This window comes from Salvelinus fontinalis, chromosome 14 (assembly GCF_029448725.1).
Source record: "Salvelinus fontinalis isolate EN_2023a chromosome 14, ASM2944872v1, whole genome shotgun sequence".
NCBI lineage: Eukaryota > Metazoa > Chordata > Actinopteri > Salmoniformes > Salmonidae > Salvelinus > Salvelinus fontinalis.
In genome coordinates, this window is record NC_074678.1 from 21,106,779 (window position 1) to 21,124,463 (window position 17,685).

The window sequence follows — 17,685 nt, forward strand, 5'->3', positions numbered from 1 at the left end:
TTTTTTTGCATTTTAGTATAAGTCTGTAACATAACAAAATGTGGAAAGAGTCAAGGGGTCTGAATACTTTCTGAAAGCACTGTATATCATTTGGCTGTATGTATTTTTAGATATAGGCCTATTGTAAATGTGTATTAACGTTGCATCACAATCTTTATTGCAAAAATAAATTAAAGTACAAACATAACTTTAAGCAACATATTATTTTGACAGGGGTAATGAATTGTCAATTGATCAGCACAGCAATTGATAAAACAGGACAATTTATGACACACAATGGGTTCTGAGCTTATGTCAGTATTACACAGGTAATCTAACAGTTACAGAAATACGGAATGTAGACAGGCTCTATCTATCTGAGCTACTGTGTGTAGACAGGCTCTCGGAATGTAGACAGGCTCTATCTATCTGAGCTACTGTTTGTTGGGCACCTACTGACCAAAAAATTATGTCATTATGATATTTTTATGACACGTATTGCTAAAATAAAGGTTTAAGGAAATACATGCATACACCACATTATTACAAGACAAAACAGCTCAATCAAGCCTAATGGTCTTGTAATTATAAAAGCTTTCGTTTTTTCTTTTTTACATGAAAATGTAGCGTAATGGGATAATGTCTTACTGTGGTATGTGAAGAATCCAATACTTTACCTTGTATTCAATTCAAATCACATTATTGTGGAAGCACCTACTCTAGTATGTATTAGGTTGTTTGAGAAGGTTCGAATCCTAAGAAACCAGCCTACACATAGTTTGAAGCTGTGTGTTGGAAAACCTTGGTAGAGCATGGTGGAATAGGCATTGTGGTGCTCATGTGAATGTCCTTTCTTTTTCGGCTTCAAACCAATGTGTGTATGTGTGTGTGTCAGCGTAATATCTTAGTTATTAGATATTCAGGGGGAGGTTTTCTTGATGTGGAAGCAGCACAGTGGTCACATCCTTGCTGTGTATATCTCCTTCTGCTGAAAGATATCAAATTCATATCTCTCCTCTCCTATCCTCTCCCTCTCCTTCCTTGCCTCTCCCTCCTCTAAGAGAGAGGTGGATGAAAGGAAGGCTTTAGTCCATCTGCCAGCATCATTATTATTTTTTATCAGCTGAATAATATTTCTGTCCTACCTCACCTCAGTGGTTATCCCGAAAATGTCTCAACATTCTCTGTCCAGAACAGTATTTCTATACAACCCCTGTGTACAACTGTATATTTCTATACACTGTATTTTTGCCCATATCTTGTTTAAGCAACTACTCTGCTTAAGCTTGGCTTGTCCTCAGAGAATTCTCTGAGCATTAACAGCGTTCTCTACCTCTCCCTCCCTCTGTTTCTCCCTTTCTCCATATTCCCCTCTCCCTAAGCCCGTCTCTGTTTCTCTTTCTCCAACGTTTTCTAACCGATGAGCATGCTGTGTGGTTCCTAGCCTCCTACTCATCACTGCAACTGTAACAGTAACAGCAGAGATATCGCCACTCAAGAGGAGTGCCATCGCAGACATCTACACACACACAGTCACACACACACCAACGTTGGATGAACATCGGCTTATTCTTCTCAAACGTACGCTGGGGAGGTAGAGAGAGAGAGTGTCCACCTGCGCTCATCTCATACACAACAGGGCTAAGGTAAAGCATCATCCATATTCATCTGGCTAGTAGATAGTTTCATTACGTAAGTAAGTCCACTATGGATAAGGGATGGGAGGCAGGCTGCCGTTATGTACATCTGCTGTTTTAATGTACTGTATGTCTGTCTGATCTTGACTGACATCAGAATATAAAAGATGGAGACTATTTGTTTACAGAACAGGCAACTGTCATCATCTGGAAAAGACACACTGTTAGAGACATAAGTGGAGAGTGTGTTTGCTAATCCAAATATAGTTAGGTAATATTGGTAATTGATTATTTACTACAGCAGTGCATTGTTTACAAGTTTTGAAGTGTGTGTGTGTGTGTGTGTGTGTGTGTGTGTGTGTGTGTGTGTGTGTGTGTGTGTGTGTGTGTGTGTGTGTGTGTGTGTGTGTGTGCATGCGCGCCTGTGTAAATGTCAAACAGTGAGGAGTCACAGATGGAGAGGGGCGGCTTTGAAGCACCCACACATCCCACCTACATGTTTCACACCTCTCTCTCTCGCTCTCTCGCTCTCTCTCTCTCTCTCCCTCTCGCTCACCCTCTCTCCCACTCTCCTTCTCTCCCTTGCTCTCTCTCCCCCTCTCTCCCTCAGATTTTTCAGAAAGTCAAAGCAACCCTTCCTTCCTATTTATTTTTCTTCTACTTCCTCCCTTCTCTTCTCTCTCACTCAATAGGTATCCCTCTTCCTTTCAGTTTCTTACACAAGCATCTACAGTTAGGTCAATAATTTTTGGTAATGTTGATAAAGATGCAAAAATGACTGCATGAAAGTAATATTACAAATACTGAGCTATGTTGCATGCAAAAAAAATGCTAATTGATATTACTTTATATACTAATGCAATTGCTCAGAGAAAGAGATGTTTAAATCATTAAAAACATATATTAAAAAGATAGGGGTCAAAATAATGTGGATCTTTCAGTAAGAGAATAACTCCATGCACTAAGCAAAATCCACAATGAAATGGTTAGTTGACCACAAAACTGAAAATCTTCAATGGCCATCTCAGTCTCCGGAATTGAACCCCATTTCCATATCTGGAAACATTCTGCATGGAGGAACGGTCTATGATCCCACCCAACATGTTCTCCAGTTTCATGAAATATTTCAGAAAAAGGCACCCACCTGGTGTCCCAGGTATAAATCAGTCCCTGATTAGAGGGGAACAATGAAAAAAATGCAGGGGAAATGGCTTCAAGGTCCAGAGTTGAGTTTTAGGGCGCAATAGAATTAAAAACAGTGGTGATAATAATTTTTACCCATATCTTTAAAAAAAAATTGTAATTACTTGTTAACCTGTCTAGGCTGAGGGTGCCGCTAGCGGCACTCCCCCCCCACCCCCACTGAAAAGGCAGAGCCGCGAAATTCCCCCCAAAAATTTTTTTTTAATATTTAGCTTTCACACATTAAAGTCCAATACAGCTAATGAAACACACAGATCTTGTAAATCCAGCCAACATGTCCGATTCTTAAAATGTTTTACAGGGAAGACACAATATCCTGTTGGGGATGGGGGCGCTGTTTAGACTATTTATGCTAATTTGGCTAATTTTTTAAACGGCTTCCCACAAAATCCTTGATCGTACAATATGCATATTATTATTATTATTGGATAGAAAACAGTCTATAGTTTCTATAGGAGTTGAAATTTTGTCTCTAAGTGGAACAGAGCCCATTCTACAGCAATTTCCCTGACATGGAGTCAGATTTGAGAAATGTTGGCCACTCTTCTGAAGTCAGTTAAAAGGGCACTGTCGTTGCTATGACTATACGGACACTTCTTACGTCTTCCCCTGGATGCCTTTACGTGATGACGATTCCAACGGGGTCGATTGCGCGTTCACAGGCCCTACAAATGAAAAAACCCTGAAGCTAGTCATTCTTTGGGAGCTGCGTCATGAGCCTAGAGGACACCGGCGCGCACCTGTTCCAAGCGTTAGTTTAGCCTGTTATATTTCTCCGGTCATCTTTTCACTCGTTATAGGAGTTAAAAACATCATAAGGTAGTTAATTTAAAGCGTTTTATAGCAATTTATATCCGTTTAGTGCGATTTTGGGACATTTATTTTTGCAACGATGTGAAAAGTTGGGCACGCTTTTCAGTTCATCCCGAACGCAGTTGACATTTCCACATGGCAAGAGGACAGCTTTCCACCAAAAGACGATTTCTCCCAAGAAAGGATCCTTTGCCCAAGATACTGATGGAAGAACAGCTCAAGGTAGGACATTTTTATTATGATAAATCGTGTTTCTGTCGAAACATTTTAGTGGCTTAGGACGCCATGTTTTTTGACGTAGCTTCGCTTGGCGCAAACTGTATTGAAAAGTAAGGATAAATTAAAAAATGTAATAACGCAATTGTATTAAGAATTAAATTGTCTATCAATCCCTGTCCACCCTGTATTTTTTAGTCACGTTTATGAGTATTTATGTATAAGAGTAGATCACTGTCTAAGTGGCGCAAGGACTTTTTCTTTACCAGCTTGTCTACATTTCACATTGTCTAACCATGATTTTGGTGGCTAAATATAAACATTTTCGATCAAACTGTATATGCATGTTGTAATGTGATGTTACAGGAGTGTCATCGGAAGAATTCTGAGAAGGTTAGTGAAAAAATTAATATCTTTTGGCGATGTTGACTTTTATCGCTCACTTTGGCTAGAATCAATGCTGGGCTGCTAATTGCTATGTGCTAAGCTAATATAACGATTTATTGTGTTTTCGCTGTAAGACACTTAGAAAATCTGAAATATTGTCTGTATTCACAGGATCTGTGTCTTTCGATTCGTGTATGCTGTGTATTTTTACGAAATGTTTGATGATTAGTAGTTAGGTAAACACGTTGCTCATTGTAATTATTCTAGTCCATTTGTGATGGTGGGTGCAATTGTAAACTATGCCATCTACCTGAAATATGCACTTTTTTCTAACAAAACCTATCCCATACCATAAATATGTTATCAGACTGTCATCTAATGAGTTTTTTTGTTGGTTAGGGGCTATAAATATCTTAGTTTAGCCGAATTGGTGATGGCTACTGGTGTTGGTGGACAAATAAAAGATGGTGGATTATGCTAATGTGTTTTTAGGTAATAGATGTACATCTTTACATATTGTGTCTTCCCTGTAAAACATTTTAAAAATCGGAAATGTTGACTGGATTCACAAGATCTGTGTCTTTCATTAGCTGTATTGGACTTTAATGTGTGAAAGTTAAATATTTTAAAAAAATATTTTTTTTGAATTTCGCGGCACTGGTTTTTCAGTGGGGGGGGGGGGGGGTGTGCCGCTAGCGCCACGCTGATCCTAGACAGGTTAAGTAAAGATGTAAATCTATTACCTAAAAACACATTAGCATAATCCACCATCTTTTATTTGTCCACCAACACCAGTAGCTATCACCAATTCGGCTAAACTAAGATATTTATAGCCCCTAACCAAGAAAAAAACTCATCAGATGACAGTCTGATAACATATTTATGGTATGGGATAGGTTTTGTTAGAAAAATGTGCATATTTCAGGTAGATGGCATAGGTTACAATTGCACCCACCGTCACAAATGGACTAGAATAACTACATAGAGCAACGTGTTTACCTACTTACTAATCATCAAACATTTCGTAAAAATACACAGCATACACTAATCGAAAGACACAGATCCTGTGAATACAGACAATATTTCAGATTTTCTAAGTGTCTTACAGCGAAAACACAATAAATCGTTATATTAGCATAGCACATAGCACATAGCACATAGCAGCCCAGCATTGATTCTAGCCAAAGTGAGCGATAACGTCAACATCGCCAAAATATATTATTTTTTTCACTAACCTTCTCAGAATTCTTCAGATGACACCCCTGTAACATCACATTACAACATGCATATACAGTTTGTTCGAAAATGTGCATATTTAGCCACCAAAATCATGGTTAGACAATGTGAAATGTAGCCCAGCTGGTGAGAAAATGTCCGTGCGCCATATTAGACAGTGATCTACTCTTATACATAAATACTCATAAACGTGACTAAAAAATATAGGGTGGACATCGATTGATAGACAATTTAATTCTTAATACAATCGCGGAATTACATTTTTTAAATTATCCTTACTTTTCAATACAGTTTGCGCCAAGCGAAGCTACGTCAAAAAACATGGCGTCCTAAGCCACTAACATTTTTCGACAGAAACACGATTTATCATAATAAAAATGTCCTACTTTGAGCTGTTCTTCCATCAGTATCTTGGGCAAAGGATCCTTTCTTGGGTCTAATCGTCTTTTGGTGGAAAGCTGTCCTCTTGCCATGTGGAAATGCCAACTGCGTTCAGCATGAACTGGAAGCGTGCCCAGCGATTCACAGCGTTTCAGAAATAAATGTCCCAAAATCGCACTAAACGGATATAAATTGCTATAAAACGCTTTAAATTAACTACCTTATGATGTTTTTAACTCCTATAACGAGTCTTAACATGACCGGAGAAAGATTACTCCCAACACTAATGCTTGGGACAGGTGCGGGTCGGTGTCCTCCACGCGCATAACGCAGCTCCAAAAGACTTACTAGCTACAGGGTTTTTTAATTTATAGTGCCTGTGAACGCGCAATCGACCCCATTCAAATCGTCATCACGTAAAGGCATCCAGGGGAAGACGTAAGCAGTGTCCGTATACTCATAGCAATAACAGTGGCCTTTTAACTGACTCCAGATCAGGGGCCAACATTTCTGAAATCTGACTCCATGTCAGGGAAATTGCTGTAGAATGGGTTCTGTTCCACTTAGAGACAAAATTTCAACTCCTATAGAAACTATAGACTGTTTTCTATCCAATAATAATAATAATATGCATATTGTATGATCAAGAATTTTGTGGGAAGCCGTTTAAAAAATTACACGATTAGCATAAATAGTGACAACAGCGCCCCCAGCCTCAACAGGTTTTAAACATTAGCTCTTTCGCAAAGCAATTGTATTAGTATGAAATAATATACATTTCCGCATTTTTGAGCATACAATAATTTAGCTCAATATATGATTTATTTATTTTACACAGTCTATTTTTGCTCAACTTTATCAAGGGTGGCAATAATTATGGACCTAACTGTCTCATCCTTGTGTATAGAGAGAATCAACATATCTCCCTCTATTCTTCCCTCCCTCTCTTCCATCTCTCCATTCCTCCCTCTTCCCTTATCTTAGTACTCCTCCCTCTCCTGCATATCTCACACAAGCACCTGCCACTAATCCAACAGAGATTCTGTGTGGCCACTCTCAACACAGAAACACTATATGAAAGTCTACATTCAAACTGTGAACAGGATGGGTTTAAAAGAGCAAACAGCTGCCTAAACATAGATACAGCTACAATACTTTTAAAACAACTGACCCTACAGATGGTTAGCAACTGTGAAAGTTTTAAACATAATGAGCTGTCAAATTTATACTTTCTGGATGGAGTGGTCTGCAAACCTAATCCCTCAAATAAATTGATTACATAAAAAGATAAAGTCAGGATTAAGAGCAACATTCCTGACTCTGCAGACAAAATATCAAAATACCAACAGAAGAGCAATGGTCCAACTTGTAATCATAAACTTGATAATCATTATACTAGTGGTTATTATCACCACATAGAGCATGAATCCAGACCCCAAAACGCATACATACACTGAACAAAGATATAAAAGCAACTTGTAAAGTGTTGGTCCCATATTTTATAAGCTGAAATATAAGATCTCAGAAATGTTCAGTTTGCACAAAAAAACAGATTTCCCTCAAATATTGTGCACAAATTAGTTTACATCCCTGTTAGTGAGTATTTCTCATTTTCCAAGATAATCCATCCACCTGACAGGTGTGGCATATCAAGAAGCTGATTAAAAAGCATGTTCATTACACAGGTACACCTTGTGCTGGGGACAATAAAAAGCCACTCTAAAGTGTGCCGTTTTGTCACAAAACACAATGCCACGGATGTCTCGAGTGTTAAGCGAGCGTGCAATTGGCATGCTGACTGCAGGAATGTCCACACGAGCTGTTGACAGAGAATTGTATGTAAGTTCTCTACCATAAGCCGCCTCCAACGTCATTTTAAAGAATTTGGCAGTACGTCCATCTGACTTCAAAACCGCAGACCAAGTGTAACCACGCCAGCCCAGGACCTTCACATCCGGCTTCTTCACCTGCGGGATCTTCTGAGACCAGCTACCCGGACAGCTGGTGAAACTGAGGATTATTTCTGTCTGTAATAATGCTCTTTTGTGGGGAAAAACTCATTCTGATTGGCCGGGCCTGGCTCCCTAGTGGCTGCGCCAGTAATATGAAATCAATTGATTAGGGCCTAATTTATTTATTTCAATTGACTGATTTCCTTATATGAACTGTAACTCATTAAAATCGTTGAAATTGTTGCATGTTGCATTTATATTTTTGTGCAGTATATATTTTTGATGTGCTAAAATGCTTAACAAGTTTTGTTGTAAAACATACAATGATTCTAAAACCGAGACAAAAACAAAAGCTTAACATGTAATTATCTGATGCTCTGCAGAATGTCCCAATTACCGTGACCACTCTGTGCATATATTTACTTTAAATAGTAATATCCTCATCACTCAGGGCTGGATGGGTATGGCCAATCTCAGGGTCATCACAAACCTTGTGTCTTATGCCTCAATCCTCAACTTCCACCTCCATGTGTGCGTGTGTGTGTGTGTGTGTGCATGCTAGCAAGAGATGTGCAGGTGCACATGTATGTGTGCATGCGTGTGTCTTACTCATACTTATTTTTCCTGGTTTAGAGTGCCTTAGAGTCTATTGTAGCCTACTGGGTAGCAGTAACTATTAAAATCAAGCAAAAGCAAACTACCACTTTTGGGAACAAAGTGACATTAACAGGACTGTACATCGATGTACCTGAAGAGAGCTAAGAGTAAAAATAGATAGACTGTATTAGTTTGATGAGCTGAGACTGAGAGGCTTCTGTCCTGGTTTTACCCCACGCCTCTCTAGATGAGCCATAAATCAGGGCTGATGTGTTCATCAGGATTAAGCCTACTCTATGAGAGTGTTTAGATAACAAGTGTAGGCTAAGTGCTAAGCTGGCGTAACAAGGCAAGGACATCAGTGAGACTGCTAGCTGCAGAACAGACAACAGGGCTATTTTTACCTGAGCGGGTAAGGTCAATGCCTCTGTGGATAAAATCATGATAGCTGGAGGTCCACATAACAATGTTGGAAGGTAGCTGTTGGCAGTGGCTACATGTAAACAAACAGTGAGGGAAGAAGAGATAGAGAGGGGCAGGGAGGAAGGGATGGAGAAAGAGGAAAATACTAATGGAGAGAGTGATGGAGGGAGAGATGGAGAGGAGGTACAGGGAGAGCGATGGAATCAGTTCAAGCGGAGTCAAGTTTTCCCCTCAGAGACACAGTGGACATCAGACAGACAGACAGTCCCCAGGCTGAAACAGAGAAAGGAGAGTAGCATAGGTCTGTAAGACCAGAAATAACCCAAACAGCCCTCCCGCCGGAGGCTACACATCAGATGGCCTGACACACTGTCTGTGGGCAGCACGGCTTCCGCAGGAGGCACTTTTCTTTCAGACAGGGACATAGAGGGTAGCCAAATGCATGCAGGTGCAAGTGCACACACACACACACACAAACATGGGCATCTGATTTTGTCTGAAAGTGAAGATGCAAAAGGGGGTGGTCCAGGGGATTTTTTTTATTTGTTTTGCATTTCCTGCAATTCTTGGGGGAATCCATATTTGTGACTCCTTTCAGGAAACTATGCGTATGTCGCGGCGCCCTACTTCACAGGAGAGCCACCACGCAGAAATGCCTTCTGGAACATGTGAACTTTCATGTGCCTTAATAACAAACTTGTATGCCATTTGTAAATACCAATAAAATTGTTAAATTACAACCGTAGTTGTGTTTGCCTCGGAAAAAGGCAGCAACCTTCAAGCTAGCCATGATGGCTGAGAAAATTAGTGGGCTGGACATGCCGAGAGATGAGTTCGGCTTGGTCTGCCATGTAGGGAATCCTTTCTAACGAGGCTTTTTTGAAAGATATCACTTGGTAGAACTACATAAGTTTTGCTCTCCACTTTCTGGAGGACCGAGTTTTGAAATCAGTGGAATTAGAGTATGATAGCTAAGTAGATTGAGAAAATTCTGGCGTGTGATTGCAAATATACAAACAGAGTCGAAAAGAGAACACACAGAAGGCTGTTGTATAAAACATCTGTCTCCAGATTACATCTTCAAACTAAGGGCAACCATGGCATCCATGACAGAGAGGGAGAAGCATCCATCCAGTCTAGTTAGCTACATTTTCAGATATTACACGTTTCTAATTTTGTCAGAAAGTTGTTTCATTTCAAGTTAAAATGCTAGCTAGCTAATGTTACATGTATGATCTGTGTAGTAATATTATTCGGATCTCAGAGTCATTTGCATTGCTAGTTATAGCCTAATGTTAGCTAGCTAACATTGAACCTGGTTGGTTAGCTACCTGCAGATTCATGCAGCGTGGTAAACGCTATGCGTTGGGATTATGGTTCATTGTTTCGCTAACTTGCTACATATCTAAACAAAAGACACTATGCAAGTAATCATTTCAGTCGAATGTTCATGATGTCACTGCGACAACCATCAATAGATGTAGCTGGTAAATTTGCTCCGGCTATCTACTCCAATGTCAGATCACTCTCATCTGACTGTGCCAGAATAACTGATGAATTTATGAATGCTCAATACCTGTGCCGGTAAACGTTGGCAAAAAATAGTATTAAATTGTTGCCAGCAGCACAGTTGCAGTCACCAACACTCTGGATAACATAAAAGCAGCCTAACCAGCTCTGCTAGGGCAAGTAAAATGGTCAGAGTGAGCTGTTCTCTCATTTGTGTCTGGAAATAGCTAGCAAGCTAGCCAACGTTAGCCATTTAGCTTAGGTGCTTGACTGCTGTTGTTAGGTCAAAACGCTCAGATAAACCCTACTCCTCGGCCAGCGCATCCAGTGTGCACTCTGAATGCTCCAAGAGAGAAACGCTCTGTCTTTATGAACTGAAAATCTGACAACACTGAGTTTATGAACACCCAGAGCACATTCTGGCACTTCAGACTAAATTTATGAACACACCCGTAGTATAAACCAGCCTTTAGTCTTGAATTTTTTGTTTGTTTAGTACATGGCCTTACATGTGAATCCTTAAAGAGATCAGTGGGGCTAAAGCTTATGAGGGTGTGAACGATGCTGAATGGATGTAGACAAGGAAGAGCTCTCCAGTAGGTGTACCAAAAAATTCAAGGGCCAATTTCTCAAAAGTGAGGTTACAAGTTTTCCAACTTTCAAAGCAGAATTACTTTGCCATTGTTCCTCAACTGTAGTATATGATACATAATTGTCTCTCTACTTTTATCCAATGTAAAAATAAAAAACATTTAAAATGTTCTACATAACACAGAATCGAGCCGGTCGGTCATACTCATGACCAGAGCACAATCATTTTTCTTAGATTTTTCCATGATAAATTACATTACAAAATGTGTTTTAATGACTAGATTACTAATCTCCTCCCTTTCCTGAAAAATCTGAAACCCTACCAACTGTGACTCTCACAAATAGCCTGCTCCTCCCCTGACAATCCCATCCACAGTGACAGCTTGACAGGTCAAATTTTTAAGAATGTGGCCAGGATAACATATAACAATGAAAGGAATAATATTGTTTTACCCAATAAGGATTTTTAAGAAAAAAACATTGTGAATTTGCACATTAAGTTTACATCTTCTTTCTGCCACAAATAATGCGTTCACAATAATGTTGTAAAATTACAAAAGTGAAGTTTGATTTATCTTTTAACAATGTTCACATAAAAATAATATTGCTAATGTATTATTAATTAATCATTATCATTATCAAATGTGGCAGCTACAGTACGAGTCAAAAGTTTGGACGCACTTACTCATTCAATGGTTTTTCCTTATTTTAACTATTTTCTACATTGTAGAATAATAGTGAAGACATCAAAACTATGAAATAACATATATAGAATCATGTAGTAACCAGAATTCTTCAAAATAGCTTCCGTTTCCCATGATAGAGCTTTGAACAATGCCACCCACAGAACAGAAGCAGATCAATCGTCAAAAGCATTTCCATCGCGCTTACCTCGATTTGTATTATACAGTATATAGCTATTAATATATATATATATGTTTTTTTATCCTGTTTATCTTAATTTACATAATTAGAAATTCACATTTGTAATAATGTAGGCAGTTTATGCAAAGGATTGTTACCTCTTACCAGTATTGCCATTACCAAAATTACATTATGGGAAGCATTTATTATTTTAGAAAACAATTATTGTTTTTCATTCTATATTGTCCCTAACATTTTATACAACCCCGCAACAGTTGTGGGATACACACACAAACACACACACACACAAACACACACACACAAACACTCATACACTCATACACACTCAACCCCTTTCCCATGAAACAACCATAGACTCAGATTCTCAACAGTTGCACCATCCCAGAGCCCAAGTCGAGAAAGGTCTTGATTTACAAATGCAAATAGAGTTTCAGCTGTAGGAGAAGGCCTGCACAACTGAGGAGATTTGATTAACCATTGTCACGTCCTAGATGATGGAGATCAGATATACCCCCTTCGCCTGAAACATCCACACATATCCCCCGTTGTGACCATATTCCCAAGCATCTCCGTGAAGTCAGACCTTTGATGATTTTGTGCTACCAGGGTCGCAATAATAATTTACTCAGTACTTTGTTGAAACACCTTTGGCAGCTTTTACAGCCTCGGGTCTTCTTGGTTATGACGCTACAAGCTTAGCACACCTGTATTAGTGGAGTTTCTCCCATTCTTCTCTGCAGATCCTCTCAAGCTCTGTCAGGTTGGATGGGGAGAGTCACTTCACAGCTAATTTCAGATCTCTCCAGAGATGTTCGATCGGCTTCAAGTCCGGGCTCTGGCTGGGCCACTAGATGTCAACAGTCTTTAGAAAGAGTTTCAGGCTGGTTTTTGGAAAAAATAGGGAGAAGTTGTAGTTTTCCAAGTGGCTCCTATTTTGGCTGTAGTGTTTCCAAGCGCATTGCCGAGAGAGCGCGTTCTGTTTGTTCTTTTTGTTAATCTCCGGAAAAGATAATAACGATTCTCTGTCTTAAATGTCATTGTTTATTTGAGTAATAGGGTACCCTAGGATTGATTATAAATGTTGATTGACTTGTTTGGATAAGTTTGTTGGTAACGTTTGGGATTCATATTGTATGCAGTTTGACAGAGGGAAACCAAATGAATTATTGACTGAAGCGCGCCAGCTAAACTGAGTTTTTATGGATATAAAGAAGGAATTTATCAAACAAAAGGACCATCTGTAATGTAACTGAGACCGTTTGAACTGCCAACAGAAGAATATCTTCGAAGGTAAGGTATATATTATATCGCTATTTCTGACTTTCGTGTCGCAACTCCCTGGTTGAAAATGATTTGTTATGCATTTGTGTGCTGGACGCTGTCCTCAGATAATCGCATGGTTTGCTTTCGCCGTAAAGCCTTTTTGAAATCTGACATCTTGACTGGATTAACAACAAGTTAACTTCTTTGGGCTGCAAGCCCGAAGCCGTGCACAATATGACAACAGCCACTTCAAGTGCAGGGCGCGAAATTCAAAATATATTTTTTAGAAGTATTTAACTTTCACACATTAACAAGTCCAATACAGCATATGAAAGATAAACATCTTGTGAATCCAGCCAACATGTCCGATTTTTAAAATGTTTTACAGCGAAAACACCACGTATATTTATGTTAGCTCACCACCAAATACAAAAAAGGACAGACATTTTTCACAGCACAGGTATCATGCACAAACCCAACCTAACTAACCATGAACCAACCAAACTAACCAAGAAACAACTTCATCAGATGACAGGCTTATAACATGTTATTCAACAAATGTATGTTTTGTTCGAAAAATGTGCATATTTGAGCTATAAATCAGTTTTACATTGCAGCTATCATCACAGCTACCGTCAGAAATAGCACCGAAGCAGCCAGAGTAATTACAGACACCAACGTCAAATACCTAAATACTCATCATAAAACATTTCTGAAAAATACATGGTGTACAGCAAATGAAAGACAGGCATCTTGTGATTCCAGCCAATAATTCCGATTTCTTAAGTGTTTTACAGCGAAAACACAATATAGCATTATATTAGCTTACCACAATAGCCAGAAACACAAGCCATTTACCATCAGCAAAAGTTAGCGATCGTAACAAACCAGCAAAAGATATATAATTTTTGACTAACCTTGATAAGCTTCATCAGATGACAGTCCTATAACATCGGGTTATACATACACTTATGTTTTGTTCGAAAATGTGCATATTTAGAGCTGAAATCAGTGGTTATACATTGTGCTAACGTAGCATATTTTTCCCACAACGTCCGGATATTTTTCTGACACTCACATATTCTGACCAAATAACTATTCATAAACATTACTAAAAAATACATGTTGTATAGGAAATGATAGATACACTAGTTCTTAATGCAATCGCTGTGTTAGAATTCTAAAAATAACTTCATTACGATATGCAGTTTACGTTATGGCGAGAGCGTGCCCAAAATCTGGGCACAAACTACTAGTTCACATGTTCGACAGATATATGAAATAGCATCATAAAATGGGTCCTACTTTGATGATCTTCCATCAGAATGTTGTACAAGGGGTCCTTTGTCCAGAACAATCGTTGTTTGGATTGAGAATGTCCTCTTCTCCAGTCAATTAGCACGGAAAGCTAGCAAAGTGCCGCAAAGCTCTCCTTCCTGAACATACGCAGACAAAGCAACACGCCTAACGTCCCGTAAAAATTTCAATAATCTAATAAAACTATATTGAAAAAACATACTTTACGATGATATTGTCACATGTATCAAATAAAATCAAAGCCAGAGATATTAGTCGTCTATAACGACAGCTTTACAGAAGGCAATACCAGGTCACTTCTCGCGCGTTCCAGAAAACAGGAAATTGGGGTCACGTCATGCCGAGAGCTTTTATTCGACCTCAGATGATGTTATACACTCCATTTCTTCTCTCACTGCCTGTTGACATCTAGTGGAAGGCGTATGAAGTGCATGTATACTAATAAATATCAAGCACATTTATAGGCAGGCCCTAGAAAGAGCATAGATTTCAGATTTTCCACTTCCTGTCAGGAAGTTTGCTGCAAAATGAGTTCTGTTTTACTCACAGATATAATTCAAATGGTTTTAAAAATTAGAGTGTTTTCTATCCAATAGTAATAATAATATGCATATTGTACAAGCAAGAATTGAGTACGAGGCCGTTTGAAATGGGCACCTTTTATCCAGGCTTCTCAATACTGCCCCTGCAGCCCAAAGAGGTTAACCTTTTATGGTTGCAGTCCCGTTAACGGGATCGACATGACAACAGCCAGTCGAAGTGCAGAGCGCCAAATTCAAAAAACAGAAATCTCATAATTAAAATTCCTCAGACATTCATGTGTCTTATATCATTTTTGTAACGGCAGTCGTAATCCTCCTCCTCGGACGAGGAGGAGCATGGATCGGACCCAACACGCAGAGTGGAAAGTGGTCATTATTTAATGAACGTAAACTGAACACTTACACATACAAAAACAACAAACGTGACCAAACCGAAAACAGTCCCGTGTGGCACGAACACTGACACGAGACACAAACACCCACAAAACACACGTGAAACCCCGGCTGCCTAAGTATGATTCTCAATCAGGCACAACGATTGACAGCTGCCTCTGATTGAGAATCATACCAGGCCGAACACAAAACCCCAACATAGAAAATAACACATAGACAACCCACCCCAACCCCAACACCCTGACCAACTAAATAAATACAAGAAAAAGGTCAGGAACGTGACAATTTTAAAGGTATTCTTGTTGTTAATCCCACCAAAGTGTCCGATTTCAAATAGGCTTTTCAGCAAAAGCACTACAAACGATTATGTTAGATCATCACAAAACCACAATATCCACAGCCATTTTTTCCAGCTAAAGATCGCTTTCACAAAAAACAGAATAGAGATAAAATTAATCACTAACCTTTGATTATTTTCATCAGATGACACTCATAGGACTTCATGTTACACAATACATGCATGTTTTGTTTGATTAAGTTCATATTTATATCAAAAAATCTGAGTTTACGTTGAGGTGTTAGATTCACTAGTTGCAAAAACATCAAGTGACTTTGCATAGCCACATCGTTTCAACAGAAATACTCATCATAAATATAGATGATAATACAAGTTATACACATGGAAATAGATATACCTCTCCTTAATGCCACCGCTGTGTCAGATTTCAAAAAAACTTTACGGAAAAATAAACCATGCAATAATCTGAGACGGAGCTCAGATGAATAGCAAAATTAGCCGCCATGTTGGACTCAACAGAAACCAGAAAATACAGTATAATTGTTTCCTTACCATTGATGAATTCATCAGAATGCAGTCCTAGGAATCCCAGGTCCACAATAAATGCTTGATTTGTTCGATAATGTCCGTTATTTATGTCAAATTAGCTACTTCCTAATTGTTTACCAAACACCCTAACCAAAGTCTCAAAGCGCGACCACTATAACGTGACGAAATGCCCAAACGTTCCGTTACAGTCAGTAGAAACATGTCAAACGATGTACTGAATCAATCTTTAGAATGTTGTTAACATACATCTTGAATAACGTTCCAACCGGAGAATTACATCGACTTCAATTAAAGGATGGAACGGAGCTGCCTCTCACGTGAACGCGCATGTTGAATGCATTGTCACCTCATGGCAGTGATTACTAATTTCTGTCTCCTTCGACCCCCCTTCACATTAGAGTCATCAGACTTAGTTCTATTGACTGTTGACATCTAGTGGAAGCCGTAGGAAGTGAAAACCCATCCATATCTCTCTGTATTTTCAATGAGAGCTTGGTTGAAAATATGGCACCCCCAGAAAAAATCCAAACAGGAAGTGGAACTTCTCAGGTTTTTACCTGCCATATGAGTTCTGTTAATCTCACAGACATAATTCAAACAGTTTTAGAAACTTTAGAGAGTTTTCTATCCAATACTAATAATAATATGCATATATTAGTAACTGGGACTGAGGAGCAGGCCGTTTACTCTGGGCACATTTCATCCACGCTACTCAATACTGCCCCTGCAGCCATAAGAAGTTTTAAAAAAATGTACATTTGAAAAAAAGTTTTCAAAAAGTTTTTCGAGTTTTCATTATGGGGTATTGTGTATAGATTAATGAGGAAAAACTTTTAGAATAATGCTATAAAGTATCAAAACGTGGAGAAAATCAAGAGGTCTAAATACTTTCCAAACGCACTGTATATATTAAGGCCCTGAATCTGCAATAGAAAGAATAAAATGTAGCTCTGTTAATATGGGTCATAGTTGAATAGTTTGGCTTGGAGTAGGTGTCTCCAACACTTTATTTCAAAGGTTACTTCATACCCCAGAAAATGTGCAAGCTACTCATATACAGCCTGCATATTTTTGTAATTATGTATGCCAAATTTGATGAATAGAACAAAGCACAGCACTGCATACATAATGTAATTGCGTTTTGGTTTTAAACACCACACATTTTGAACAAATATTCTACTGTAAGTCTACCTTGAGAATCTAGCCTTTTTAAGATCAGAGACAATAAAATGGTCATTCTGTTTAATAGTAACCTTTTGAACAGCAACCACAGTGAGTATGTTACGTATTTGACAAGAAATCGTGAAGAAACAGACTAATAATAAAAACTATGAGGAAAGCAAAAGTGTTATCTCAGCAAGCATATTAATTGACCGTTCTGCTTTTCCTCCAACATTGACTTTATTTGACGCTGTTGTTTGAAGCGCTGTCACCATGACAATGTTTAAAATGAACTTATCTTAGCAGCATACATATTATATGCAACAAGGTTAGAAATGGCTTAGCAGAGCTGT

The 17,685-nt window shown here is 38.7% G+C and overlaps 1 protein-coding gene across 3 annotated transcripts in view; it reads left to right on the top strand.

The window, feature by feature from the left end:
* The first annotated feature begins 1,302 nt into the window (after positions 1-1,302).
* The window catches only part of rgs8 (regulator of G protein signaling 8), a 38,776-nt gene continuing 22,393 nt past the window's right edge, over positions 1,303-17,685 (top strand). Inside the window, exon 1 of one of the 3 annotated variants that reach the window (XM_055944147.1) lies at positions 1,303-1,625. The gene's annotated coding sequence lies outside the window, so the exon portion shown is untranslated. The remainder of the gene's footprint in view (positions 1,626-17,685) is intronic. The other 2 variants (XM_055944146.1, XM_055944145.1) reach the window with 2 other exon arrangements.